General features: G+C 42.5%; 1 long non-coding RNA gene across 1 annotated transcript; it reads left to right on the plus strand.

Moving 5' to 3' along the window:
* Nucleotides 1-1,006: 1,006 nt before the first annotated feature.
* LOC144729735 (uncharacterized) lies at nt 1,007-14,426 on the plus strand. The gene is made up of 3 exons (XR_013587751.1): nt 1,007-1,326; nt 9,467-9,529; nt 14,259-14,426. It is a non-coding gene; the product is annotated as an uncharacterized LOC144729735 (long non-coding RNA).
* Nucleotides 14,427-14,445: the final 19 nt, after the last annotated feature.

Genomic DNA, 14,445 nt, shown 5'->3' on the forward strand with positions numbered 1-14,445 from the left:
TTTCACGGCAAAATGTGCTAACCACTGCACCGCTGTGACACCACTCCCTCATTGCACTTTTCGTTTATTCGACATTCTTTCATTCGTTATTACATTTATAATTCGCACACGTTGAACTTATAATAAAAAAAGCTTCAGAGGCACCGGGGAATATGTTAAAGTGTGATTTCAACATCTTTGGATTCTTACAGGATGGCACCGACGCCGATATTGCAGCAGTGCAGTGACAGAGGGAATACGGTTTTTATTTTACTTATTTACCAGGTAAAGCTCACCGAGCTGTATAGCTCTTTTTCAGAAGCGACCTGGCCACAAATGATAGTTCAACGAAGTCGCTTGTCATACGCGGGGATGTTTTTTTTAATCAGCTGCCAAATGCTCTAAATGGATGTTTCTAAACGTGGAGGGGGAAAACCCGGGAGGACCCGCAGACAAATGGACGCGTCCACGGGGAGAACGTGCAAACTCCACGACCTTCCTGCGTACCAGGCGAGGGAGATAATAGCACTCCCAGGCGATCTAATTTGTGCCAGGTGGGAGCGACGTTCGCCACCGTCTCTGGTTCGATAGGCGACGCAGAGGGCCCACTCGAGTGTGGCCAAGTTAACGTGAGCACTGTGCTGTTGTACTTTGACCGTTTGACACACAGTTTTAGCACCCCCGAACCTAAGCTGTGAAGACAGGCAACAAGCGCGTTGCACGCGAAGACAACCTGGCACGTTGGGACATCGCGGGAGAGATCGCGATGATAACAAAGCACTCGTTCATTGGGCCATCGGGTAACCATGTGATAGCCCGCGGCAAGCACGAGCAGCTTGAAATTGCATTTTGCGACCGACAGGCATAACCTGTCCGGCAAGCCGAGTCACAACTTGGCATTCTCGATCCTACCAATCGTGTCCAGCCAAGGGCGGAGTTTTGAACGCGGCTTTTCGTAAAATTACGCCTTTGTGGCTTGCCCTTCCCTCACCTGGGTTCCACCCACTCTGACCGTTGGCACACACAAAAAAAAACCAGTAGCTGGCGACTCGCGTGTGCAAGTTTCTCCTCCACTCAGATTATCTTGCCAATTCACCATCCCGAGGCAGCCCCTTTTGGGATAAAAAGAGCTCGCTTACCCCACCCGTGCCATCGTCATCGTCGTCGCAGTCATCGGCCTCCTGTCAGACGTGCGGGCAATACTCCACCGGAGGGACGTTGAGTTACAAACGGAAGGACGTTGGGTTACGTTGGAGCGGTCGGAGGCTGGCACCATCGGGCTTGCCACGGTCGGCGAAATGCGGATGCGATAAATTCCTTGGGGCGTGGAAGAATCACGGATACAAAGTAAGTAAGGTTTTAAGGACGGCTACCCGCACGCATTTGTCACAAACTTGTCCACTGGTTTGTTCATCCGTGTCGCGTGTTGTGCCGATCCAAGTAAGCGATGTTATGCTGGTGGGTTACTTGTAATGCGGTGGCGGGTTACCTTTCTTTTTAAACGTAAGTTGAACTTTTTATAAGCTCTCGTCATCTCCCGTGGAAGTTGTTTATAAAGTATTGTTAAAGCAATGATTTTCCCACGAATGTAACAAATGAAAACGTTGAATGAACTGCGCAATTACAGAAATCACCGTACTCAGAAAATGTCTGGTAATAGTCAAATGTTTTTAAATTCCTTTGACATCATACTCACTCGTATATAACCTGCTAGATCTGTATTGATCCGGTAGACAATGTGTGATGGTATCAGTATAACAATGTCTGGATATTTACGTAGTGATTAACATAGTCCAATAATAATCATGTGACTATCCTAAGATGTAGTTTGTGCTTTAACCAACATCGTACGTGTACAGTGTCAAGGGGTACAGAGCAAAATGTGTTTAGTTTTAGAACCACTTGCATACAAACTACACATCATTAACGCAGCATTGTAACAGAACATGTCGCGTTCAGACGTTTTGGGCGATCGGTCTTATTCAGAGCTGAGAGCGCATCGTGGGATTAACACTTTACACTTTGGTGCTCATAAACTACATATTTTTGTTCTCTATAAAGTTTACCAACGATTAGTTTTTTCGGATTGACATTTTTTTGCCGAGTAAACATTGAATAGTAAGCGAACCTTTGTGATTAACGAACTCGCCCAGAATGCACCTGGTCCAGTCCGATATCGAAAGCCAAGCAGGTTTGAGCCTGGATGGCACTTGCATGCTGTGTGGGGCCGTGCTCTGGGGTTGTAGATGGCAATGCAACAATATCAATTGTTGCACTGCACTATGCTCCCTGCGGCCTTTGGTGCTCACCTTCACGAATCCACACTGACGGCCAGCGTGCTGACATGTACGTACAATAGGCAGCAGCTGTGACCTACTTTTCGTTGACAGGATAAAGTCCAAGAAAAAGACCCGAAGGTCTTCTTTCTCATTGTATTTACGTTTCAATTAACCAATTAGCCCTCAACCAGGGCACCCTTTTGCTGTGTAAATTACATTGAAGTCCCCACAATGTGACTCCTTAGTTTATTCCCAAAACCGAGTGTCATAAAATCACATCATCAATTATTATGATCTTTCAAATGCTTCTCCATTTAAGGTTGAAAGTGTTTCCGCATTTGCTGTGTCCTTAACACGGGGGGGGGGTAAGTGTTGTCAAGATGATCCACTGTGAACCAAACCTTCGTGTAAAGTTGCGTTTTTATCAGGGACTTTACACTATTAAAACAGGCCACGTTGATCAAAGGGTTGCCCAAACCTTGCCAAAACGTTGGCATGGAAATAGCTTCCGTAACTCTAAATTAAAATACCTCCTAAAGACGAATACATTTTGGAAACTATTACATAAATCCATGGGTAGGCAAGCTTTTTTATTACTCGTCTTTTTATTTAAATATCTTATTGGGCTAATGCCACCAAGTTGATATGCTTTTAAAAAAAGTGCCACCAGTGGAAATACTGTTGAGGACTTGATTCCTGAAGTTGTTTTTGACACTGAACCATCCATCCAAGTACGTATGTTGAACTTCTTTCGCACCGTACGTAGCCAACCATGCTAATCGAAGGTGCGGGAAAGTAGCCATGACATTGTAAACCATGGTCGCCCAGAGTGGAGGTGGGGGGGGGGGTACTCGAGGAACATTTTCCCTGGATCTCGCACAAAAGGGAGACCCCTACGACCGTTCTTGGATTGTTGTTATTGCTAATGAATAAGGGGGTCACCCAGTGGTAATCTGCACCAAGTCTCAAGAAACCTCTGGGCACCTCTGCTGTAATTTATCTGTTTGGTTTCCGAAAGTCAATGTTTGCAGATGTTTATCTACTTCATTGTTACGTACTGTAGTGAAGAGCCATACAGGTTAAATATTGATTGACTAACAATTGGAAACTATTCCAAGCAGGTGTTGGAAGCAGTTTTTTTTCTTGCTTTCAGTATTGCATTTTTTGTGTCATTAATAACAATAGCAGTATATATGTAATACCAGTTTACATAATTTCGAATTTATGTGCATATTTGTGGATTTTTTTGTAAACTGTACTAACTTGTATTTTATGGATATGTTCCTGGTTTTTGGATCAATTCGAGAAATACAAATCTGGTCAATATATTAATATATTAATATCTCCTCTGAACTTTCCTAAAAAGTCCTATTGCAGGACTTCGCGTTGACGATGAAATACTTAAAATACGTTTAAAATAAACGTTTAAACTGCAGTCCTGTCTTGCTGGAAATATAAAAATGTGTTTTAAAATACGTGAACAATTTTCAATGTAGTGCATACACACTTAAAGCGATCTATATTTTATACATTTCCAAAAGTATGAAAATACAAAATGATTTCTGATATTGGGTCTCAAATCACAAATCCAATATCTGAAAAAATGTAATCCAAAATTAATTACTGGTGTGTGTTTATATCAGTATATATGTATATAAACACACACAAGTATACAAAATAGTAATACTAAATAATGGAAGTAACCCTTGCTCTGCCTAGCCTCGGGATAGAAATTGACCTTTTGCTGTCAGCCCCAGCTAAGCCTTCCGATTAGTGGCCTCGAAGTTCCAGCAAAGATAATGTGGTTTGACAGGTGAATGTTGCCTCTAGCTTGCTATTAATCTCAATATGGGAAGAGTCTTCTCACCCCAGGGGGCCAGCTGTTCGTGTATTGAGGGACATGACGTGCGTTGACAAAAGTTTAAGGACTATTAACTTATTTATTTTCAAAATATGTAACAATTCATGAGTGTGTGTGTGTATTGGTGTGACGTGGATACTGCCATTTCATGGACACTTCCACAGTTCTTTGATAAATCTACAAGGCAATGTTGTGATTAACAGGACTATAAATTGAGGTGGATGGGATTTTTGTAAATTAATTATGGCGCTGCAAGACAGTCAGGAGATGGTATTCCAAAGTGTCACCACCTTCATAAGTGTGGGTTTCCTCCGGGTACTCCAGTTTCCTCCCACATGCCAAAAAAAATGATTTGGCCAAACATCTCAATGCAGAACCCCTCCTGACAACAGAGTCTCTAAACTCAGTGACACTTTCCTGGGGGATAAAATATTATTGGGGATCATTAAGTACATCCAGTAGTGATGCATACAATCGATGAAATTGAATTGTGTGTAAGAATTGATTACATTATATACAATAGATACAAATTATGTGCCGATTTTAGTTACATTTAGATGATTAGAACAAACGAATTTGTATAAAAGAAGATTTGGAAAAACAAACTTTGTAAAGGAGGTGGCAAAACAAGGTTTTAAAATAAAACCGCTGCCTTTAGTACACGTGCCACATGAAGAAGAGCCATTTTCCGAAACGTGACCAAATATATATTTTTATTATATTAAGGCAGTGTTAATGAGTGAGTTACTATTTTTGTTTGTTAATTGTGTTTGTGCACCACTGCCAGAGTGCAGCATCGCTGAATGTCTTCGTGTTTAATGAACTCGTGGGGGTCTGGAGAGGTGGAGGGGGGGAGACTAAAAGTGTTTTCAATACCACAGTATTTTCAAAACCCACTTGACGCCATCGATATTGCTTTGGTCAGGCTATAATAGGGCAAAGATTGTCGTGTACCCCTAGGTGAGCAGATAAACCAGAATTGTCTGTACAAAGCTGTATCCATCTCCTGCATTCACGTCCATCTAATGCGCAGCTATAAAATATGTATGGACCACTGTGGCAAGCAATATCCCTCTCACAATGGTTTATAAATACTCTATTTTGCCAGTGGCCATACATTTCTAACCACGCCTCAATAAGGGCGCCAGGAGTCTGGTCTCTGTGGCCCATTAAGCAGTCCACTCTACACACACACATAGGTGATGAGCACAATGGCACCAACCTTGCAAATGTAGTGGCTCGGAAAGCTAATGCCCTCACCTGGAAACTGAGTCCGCAGCTTGGGAGTCTAGCATTGAAAAATACCAGAATGCGCGTTGCTAACCCCCCCCACCCCCTATAGCCTGAATAGACTGTTGGGGCAAGTGCTGTTCGCAAGCACCGATGAAGGGCCGGTACAGCACACGAGAGGGGTGGGTGGCCAACACCATGCCCGGCCACCTTTGTCTCTCTCGTGGCGATGTTTACACACTGCACCAGGTACTTATTTGAGGCCGAGTCGACCTAGGGGAGGCCCAGGACCAGTTAAGATGACCATCACTGGTGTTGACCGTGAGCCGCAATCAAACCCGGGTTGCCAGGTTCGTAGTGCAGCGTGATAACCACTGCACTACCGCACATTGATAACAACACACACAACCAACCACACAACTATTGGATGAATGTTTGTGTGGTTGATTGACCGGTGGTGTTGGTTGGCTGATCCCTTGGTTGCCTGGAAAGTTGGTTGGTTGGTTTTGTGATTGTCTTGATTGTAGGGTGAATGCTTGATGGTGTGGTCAACTGAATTATGAATTGGCTGGTTGATTTGCAGAGGTGTGGACTCGAGTCATGTGACTTGGACTCGAGTCAGACTCGAGTCATGAATTTGATGACTTGCGACTCGACTTGGACTTGCATAACAATGACTTTGTCCCACCTATGAGATGTGGACTCGAGTCATGTGACTTGGACTCGAGTCAGACTCGAGTCATGAATTTGATGACTTGCGACTCGACTTGGACTTGCATAACAATGACTTTGTCCCACCTCTGTTGATTTGTATACTTATGCAATTTGGACTTGTATACAAGAACGGTTTAGTGGTGGCACATACTTGTCATCCACCGCTGTGGCGGCGTGGGTTTGTGGATCACACAAATGTTGTTACAACTCCACTCCCGTGGGTGTCGAGGTGCCATACCCTGCCTCGCCAGTAAAAGGCAGTCCAGAAAAGTGGACGAATCGCCATCTGTTTCCATATGTACAGGGATAGTGTCCCCTCGCACGCGTGGGTTTTCTCCCACTTGTATAACAATAAACACTGATTGATTGGCTGAAAACTTCTTTAAACAATACACCACTGCAGAAAGAAACCCTCCTGCAAAAAGAGCCCCTATCACTCCGTGTGGCCCTCCTGGATTAAATAAGTAATTCAGTAGGTCACACTGCGAGTGAGTCAAACATCTACAGGTTGAGGCATTGGAGTGGTAAGAAAAGCTGGGTCTGATGCGATTTTAAGTAGAGTTTCCGAGAAGCCTGGCAGTGCCCTGTATCCACGGGAATGTAGACGATGTATAGTGCACGGGGGAATGCTGCCGTGGTATAATAGTTTGCACACTGGACTTGCAATCCAGAGGTCGCCGGTTTGATTCGATCTCCAGGTATGGCAGTTGAAACAACCAGGCCAAGTCTCTTAAATCCCCCCACCCTCCCCGCCGTCTCCGTCCACCCAGCAGCATTCGCCGCAGTCGACTAGCAGGAGATGCGTGGTGGGGCAAAGTGGCGTTACTCTTATGCCTTCCAAGATGTCCAGCCAACGTGGCCAAATACCCTCTAGATGGGGCTGTCTGGAGCTCCTTCTCGTGGAGGCCCTTCCGCCAGCAGTGGCACGAGTAAGCAATTGCAGGGCTGCCGCTTTACCTTTACATGAAACGGTAAGTGTAGCCATACCTGGTTCTGTAACTCGGGGGGAGCTGTAAGTGGTACATCTGTAACAATTTGTTCCCTTCAAAATGTCATTATTTTATATAATGGATTATTTTTTGTTTTATTTTTGTGCTTTGTGCAGCCGATACTTGTGGCAGCAGCAGCGGTCAAATGAACTTAGAGTATTTAAAGAGAAACTCGACACTCATCAATAACACTGTGGCCTTAAAGGAAAACATAATGGGAAAAGTGTCATACTACATAAACAGAGAGTCCGGAGAGACGGAGTATATTATAAGAGTTGGAAAATTTACTTAACACCATGAGGGTCTGATTAGAATTAAATATTTCTAAATGTTCTCACGACCAGTTATTAAATAGGCATATGAATAGTTACCTAAGAGGAGCTATTGAGTAACGGACAACCCCTTTCAATTTTACTACCAAATACACATTTATATATTAAAAGTAATATTAAATGTTGCTGGCACAATGCATTATGGAAAGGTCTGTTCTTGTTCGAACAAACAAGGCACGACTCCCCTGGCAGTGCATTCCTGGGTCCCATTACCTCTGCAATAACAAGGACTTTAATTGCCACAAATTTCAAATCCAGAGATGTCTGGGAAATAAAATGTGGCCTAGTGTGCGTTTTTATTATATAATAGAGGTTTTTTTTGGGTTCGATAGCGTAAATATATAAACATGTCGTTAAACCCAACACCACCCAACACAACCAATTAGTAAGGTTTGTCAGGTAAACAGAACATGCCAATTCGTTACTAACGAGTTAGCTGTGTCGGGTAGTGGTGAGTTTAACGACACATATATTTACGCGATCTAACCCAAAAAGACATGTATTATGGATGACATTGAAGTGTATATACATATTTAACTTAGAACAAATTATCATAATAATATTTATTGTCAATCCACTGCTTGCATAAACAACCTCCACGGCTTGTCAGTCCACGGAGGTTGTTCGACCATACTTCACCATGCTGGCCCAGTGTGGGTTGGTGAAGGGACTTTCCCAGGACCGGTTCGGATGTTATTTGGCCCTGAATGTTAACTTTGACTGGGTTTTTAAACTCAAGTTGTGAAGGCGCGCCACCACTACACGTGACCAAATCCACACGATACTTTTTTGCCTGATGGTTCCGTCGGCAGCAATGCGACAGAAACATTGAGCAGTGTCATATTTTGGCCGTTCTGTGCAGGTGTACGCACGTTGAACTTCTTTCGCACCGTACATAGCCAACCGGGGACGGTGGTTGGTGGAATAAGATGGGCCCCCCACGTGGCATTCTACCCCCGGGCCTTCCCGCAGCGTAATTAGCATGGACAGAACATACATGACGTGGGTGTTCCCCTCGACACGAGTTTGATTCTTTAAGTAGCGTGCGTCAGTGCACACCATTGTTCCAAATTACCTGTTAGCCAGCATGTCATAGTACGACAATGTTCACACGGGATCTTTGTCCTTATTTTTGATCAATTCAAGTGTGGCAACCGACCCAAAATGTGCTCCGTAATGTATCTACAGCTAAGTGTTTTTTTTTGTAAATATTCTGTGCGTGTAAACATTCTAGAATGTTTGATCATGTTGACGATAATTTGGCTATGTTGTGAGGTACACGTTGATGGTCATGTGTCAGCGGGACATTCAATGCGTTTAATAAAACTTTGAAATGTACCCTGGGGGGAGTTATCAATTGGAACTTGAAGCTTGCTGACGGTGGAGGTGGTTAAAACTGCGGTGCATTATGTTTCGTTATATATCCTCGTCTGTTTACAGCAGAGTACAATAGTCGCCCCATATCAGTGCCATGTTTCTGTAACTTACGTTGTAATTGTAGCTATGATCAGTCTAAAAATAAAGCTGCACTACAGGGAATCTACTATTTAACATCGATTTTTTTTGTCGATCTATTTGCTCTGATTTCTCTTTATTGCTGTCCATTATTTTAATTGTGTTGCAATTATGGTGACTTCGGGTCACTCTTGCAAATAAGACTCTCTTCCGCTCTCTCCCACCTGATTTAAAACAAAATCAACTTGAAACTTGAACTCTGAATGAATACCTGTGGCTGGGTCATAGGCATATAAAGTATGACATTAACATGCATGAGGTGGTGGTCGGGTGCCAAGTGTAATGTGGGCCCTCTGCAAGATCTGGCTTGTTGCATTTGCTGGTATTTCCAAGCTTGCCCTGCTATGCCTTGGCAACGGGCCAAAGCAAACACGGTTAATAGCGTTATGGATTGCCCCCCGCCGCCCCCGCAAATTTTATGTTGTATAATTAATACATTAAATTAGCTTTTCGATACTGTACAATGCTGCGGGTGCTTAATAAAATACGCTTTGATGAGCGTAGTGCCCAAGCATATCACCTCGACATGTCCAGGGGTGATTAGCGCGCTTTTCCCTCTCGTTGCAGAGGAGCGAGGAGTCCAGACTCTACCGCCCTTGTCACCACTGTGCGGGCGTGCGAACCAGGAAGGTATGCGCTATCGGCTTTGCAGCGATCGTCGTAGATGATGTGACGTTCATTTGAAAAGAGTCGGCTATGCGTGCCAGCATCACATTAAAAAGTTTCCAAAATGTTTCGTTTGAATAGTAGCTGCAAATTACTGAACTGGTACAACCGCACTATTGACTCCTACCGGAAGACCCCATCTGTAAAATCTAGCGTCTTCATAATAGCATTGTCCGATATAAAAAACTAAATTTATCAACACCAAATGTCGAAAATATATTACATATTGGGGACTCTTACAATTTGTACTTTAAACTGTAATGCAACATTTCTATATTTGCGGAATGTATACAATGTTATAAAATGTCCCAGTTTTTACATTTAAAAATAAAGTGGGATGAAAAATCCATCGGGAAATCTCGTAGTGCAGTGCAGCTCGTGTTAGAGAACGGCTCTAAAAAATAATAATGAGAGGACCTCTTAAAAATACTCTCCATTACCTTTTTTCATTACATGGTCGAGGTCCCACTTCCTTGTACATTCTGCTGTGAGATTGTCGCCTGATGATATGATTTGTTATGCTTAGAGGTGCAAATTACCCAAATTAAGTTAACTCTAATTTATCACGGTGCTTTTTTTTCGGACGTTAATCGGTAACCGGGCTGATCCTGTAGACTCCCTTACGCTTGAGAACCTCGATCACCATTGGTGGTCAAAACCTGGACTTGAACTCTGACCTCGGTCAACCACTCTCAAACATCTTTACAAAAACAACTCCATATGCTCAGCAACAACACTACCTTAAAGGCAAAAATATATATGAGCAATATATGGACAAATGGCCCTTCTTCATAGCACGTAAACATTTAAGTGCTCTGAGGAAGGACCATTGCCCGAAATGTGTTGACCAGTCCCTCCAGAAAAACGCGGAGTTTTTTGGTGATTGTTGCGGGCAAAAATCGTTGATTATGCGGCACGTTTTCTTAAAAAATGCGATGGAATATGCGGGATATTTATGCAATTTTATGCGATTAAATTGCGGGAACTTGCAAAAATTGCGGGAACTTGCAAAAACTGCGGTTTGATGAAAAGAGAAAAAAAAGTGATTCCCCCAACCCCCATATTCACTAGGCTACTACTTTAATGTAAAGAGTCATTTCTTATTACTTCCTATGATAAGCAAGCATACTACATCACAGAAAGTGCTGGGAATATTTAAGTTCTCATCTTGTTTTATTTCAGACCTTAACAAACAGATGGCTCAAACTTACAAAACATTGAGTCGAACAAGTTCTGTTGCTTTACAAAATGAATATGCTACAACTTCTGTAAAAATGAATAAATAAAATATTAAAAAATAAAATGTGTGCTTCCTGTTTTACAGAGGTAGCTATGCAAAATAATTTGCCCCCACTGTCATGTAACACACTGGGGAACTGCTTTGCGCGGTCTTTTGCGCTTATGTTTGTTGGCAAATGAGAAAGATTTGCGGGCTTCATCATGGTTTCATTGGCATCGCGGGGTTTGCAGCTTTTCAATGATGTCGCGTAATGAGTGACGTCACTTCATAACGTTCCCATGGCAACAGGGGAAATGGCTGCGCTTGTGTGAAGTAAACGCAACATTTTTCAACTTTCTGCTAAGATATATGTGACTTTTTGCAACGAAAATGCGGGGATTATGAAATCATGCAAGCCCGCATATTTTGCGCGCGGAAATCTGCAATTTATGCGGCGAAAGTGCGGCGTATTTGAAAAAACGCGCCCCCCCGCATAAATATGCGGACTTTGGCTGATTTTGCGTGAAATCTTGCGATCGCATAATCGCGTTTTTCTGGAGGGACTGGTTGACTGAGTTTGTTTAATTGTGCTTGTGCACCACTGTCAATGCATCATCACCGAATATCATAGTGTTAAAGTGGATTTTTAAAAAATAGTTTCGTGTTAAAGTGGATTTTTAAAAAAATAACAAATGTTACTGAACTACATAACGCCCATGTCCCCCTGATAAGCAGAATTCTATGTATAAGGTGGGTGGCTTTGGAGATAACAGTACTTGTCATTGACGTAGTCATCGTGGCAGTCGTAAATACAATTCGTATTTGTAGACGTTGTGCTTAAGTATTTCGTGAACAAGAGCTGAATATATTTAAGAGCTGCTACCAAACAAAAAATAAAACATTCACTCTTCGATTATGAGCTACGTGCGGCTGTTAATTACCGAGCAAATCAATTTAATTAAAGTGCCATTCAATCGCGATTTCAATAGACTGAAATGAGTGTTTTTTTTTGCTTGCTTTTAAAAGTAAGCCTTTGCTGGGAGCTATGGACCCAACAATGGTGAGAGAGGTGATTGTACATAAGCTTTTGTCGGGGTAGCACTACAAAACGCATGATCTTGCTTGGCAGTGCAACGATTTATTTTCAGTTTCTCTCTCACAAAAGCACAGTGTGCTGCTTTACAATCTCTCTGGGCATATAGCATTTCCAGCCACACAACGGCCATCCTTTTGTCATTTATTGCCGGCACTCTACACACACACACGCCGTTTTGCTCAACCGCTCGTTTTATTCTGACCGCAAAAGCGAAGCCGTGTGATCCGTGTCCTTTGCACAAGGAAAATACGGACATCGGAGCGTTGTTTTTTTGTATGTAATTTCACTTAGCTTTAGGAGTACCTGGGGGAATCGTCTGAAACGCACGAGAAGTGCTTCTCTTGCCAGTGGTTGACGCCGCAAGTATTCCGGGGGCAGCAGGTCACATTGCTTCCCGAGCTGGGCCACGCTTTCCGAGCCCCCCTGTCTTTTGTTAATTAAAAAAGCAAATAAATCAACAACTGATTTTGTACGTTGCTCCGTTGTTAATAGGGTAAAAACAAAGTTCTGCAATGATTTTCGTGAAATGAAAAATACCCTTAACATAGCGCGCATGTCTTGAAGTGTAGATATTTATATGCTATTACGTGTACAGAAAAGTATAGATGTTTTATATACGCTTAAGTATTTTTTTTTCTATTTTTTTATGGGGGATGTTCATGAAATCCCACACCCTCCCTCCCTCCCTTCCCACCGTCACCTTCGTCCAACCAGCGGCATCAAGAGGGTGTGTGACCACAGTTGGTGAATCGGCAGGTTTCATGCGGTGGGGGGAAGGGTGGATAGTCCCACCTCTTCCAAGATGTTCAGCCAATGTTGGCTGAACGTTTTGGAAGAGGTTGTTGAATAGTCGGTGGAAAGTCTCGCCCAGAGGGACTCCCTCTAGCGGAGGCCCTCCTGACAGCAGTGGCACGAGCGAAGGATTCCAGCACCGTGCTCTTGTCTGTTTCTTTGAGTGTAGATATATTTAATCTTGATTTGAAGCTTTCGTGACTGCAGGAATCCATACTATTTGGTTCTTTCGGTAAAGTCACGGCTATAAAATAAAATGATTTATTTTAATACAATGATTTATTTTCTTTTATTCCTACGTGACTTTACTGAAAGAACCAAAGAGTATGTAGATATATATTCTTGGGTTTTTTCGGTAAAGTCTCGTAGGTAAAAAATTAAAATTTATAAAAGTAAAATGATTTTTATTTTATTTTTATTTTACTTTTAGTAATTATAATTTAAATTTTTTACCTACATGACTTTACCGAAAAAACCCAAAAATATGAATCCTTGCCGTCACGAAAGCATCAAATCTAGAAATATGTAAATATATATTTTTAGCTGTACACAGCATTGGCTCTAAATCCAATAGTGGTCTCTGACCTAAGGCCAATCGGTTAAATTTGGTTGTGGCCAAATGCTAAATTATTTTGACTTAAAGCTTTCGTGACTGCAGGAATCCATATTCTATGGCTCTCTCGGTAAAGTTACGTAGATAGTTTCGATCGCAACGTCGTAGTTTTTTGTTATTTTTTGTTATTTTCTTTGAACCTATCTACGTGACTTCACCGAAAGACCCATGGAATATGCTAAATTATTTTTTCAACAATTATACCTCGTATGTAAAATAGAAATTAATTGCAGCCCTTTGTCAGTCCACTGCTGGATGATGGCCTCCCCCACACCATATCAGTCGTAGGGATCGTTAGGCCATACTTCACCATGCTGGTCACTGGATGAGAATTACACGTAAATAAATGCTGACAGGCAAGGAAACTTTCGGTTGAATTTCAACGTCCAAGTTTGCTGATAAAATCAATTAACACATTTGCCCATGAAGTAACAGCTTTATTTGTTTTTTACTTTGTCTCATGGTGGAGGGTTATTTTCTAAACATTTACATTATCCCACACAAAAATGAAAGCCTACGTATGAAAAAAAATAAAACATGTTATTTAAGAACACTTAACAATTCTGCACGATGCGTCCGTTGCATATTGTGTACAAACCCAATTAAACAATCGCTTCAATGAAATCATACAGCTCTTTGCGGCGGGGTTGATTTTTAAGCCTGTGTGGCAACTCGTGTGTATTGCTTACTTCGTTTGAGCCGGTTCCAAAGCCGCACATTCTTTAGAGGGAACTGCCTGCTGCCAATTCTCATTTGGTGGTTGTTTTCACAATGTCTGCGTTCTCTTGTTAACCTTTTTACTTTTACCCTTGGAACCTTCGTACTTGTAGCAGAGGCGCTGCGGTTTCTCGTCGAAGCTCTGTGGCTGTCGCAGCTTTTGCGTGACATGCACAGATTAATTGAAAAAAATATATAAATGTCAACATCTCTTTCTCGCCCTTTCTCTTTTTGTCGCCTCTTGGCAAATTGACAGGTGACGAGGGAACGCCGCCTGTGGTTTTCTCTTCAATCTCCAAGGGAGGAATCGAGCGAAGACACGAGGGGGAGGGTGGGGGCTGAACTGGACTGAGAGGGTTGCTGGAGACTGGGTCTTAGGGGTGGAGTGGGTTAGGGGGGGGGCCCCGGAGATTCTGCCGGTGAAGAAGGAAAATAATAAGGTG

This window comes from Lampetra planeri, chromosome 33, assembly GCF_965212315.1.
Source record: "Lampetra planeri chromosome 33, kcLamPlan1.2.h2, whole genome shotgun sequence".
Classification (NCBI taxonomy): domain Eukaryota; kingdom Metazoa; phylum Chordata; class Hyperoartia; order Petromyzontiformes; family Petromyzontidae; genus Lampetra; species Lampetra planeri.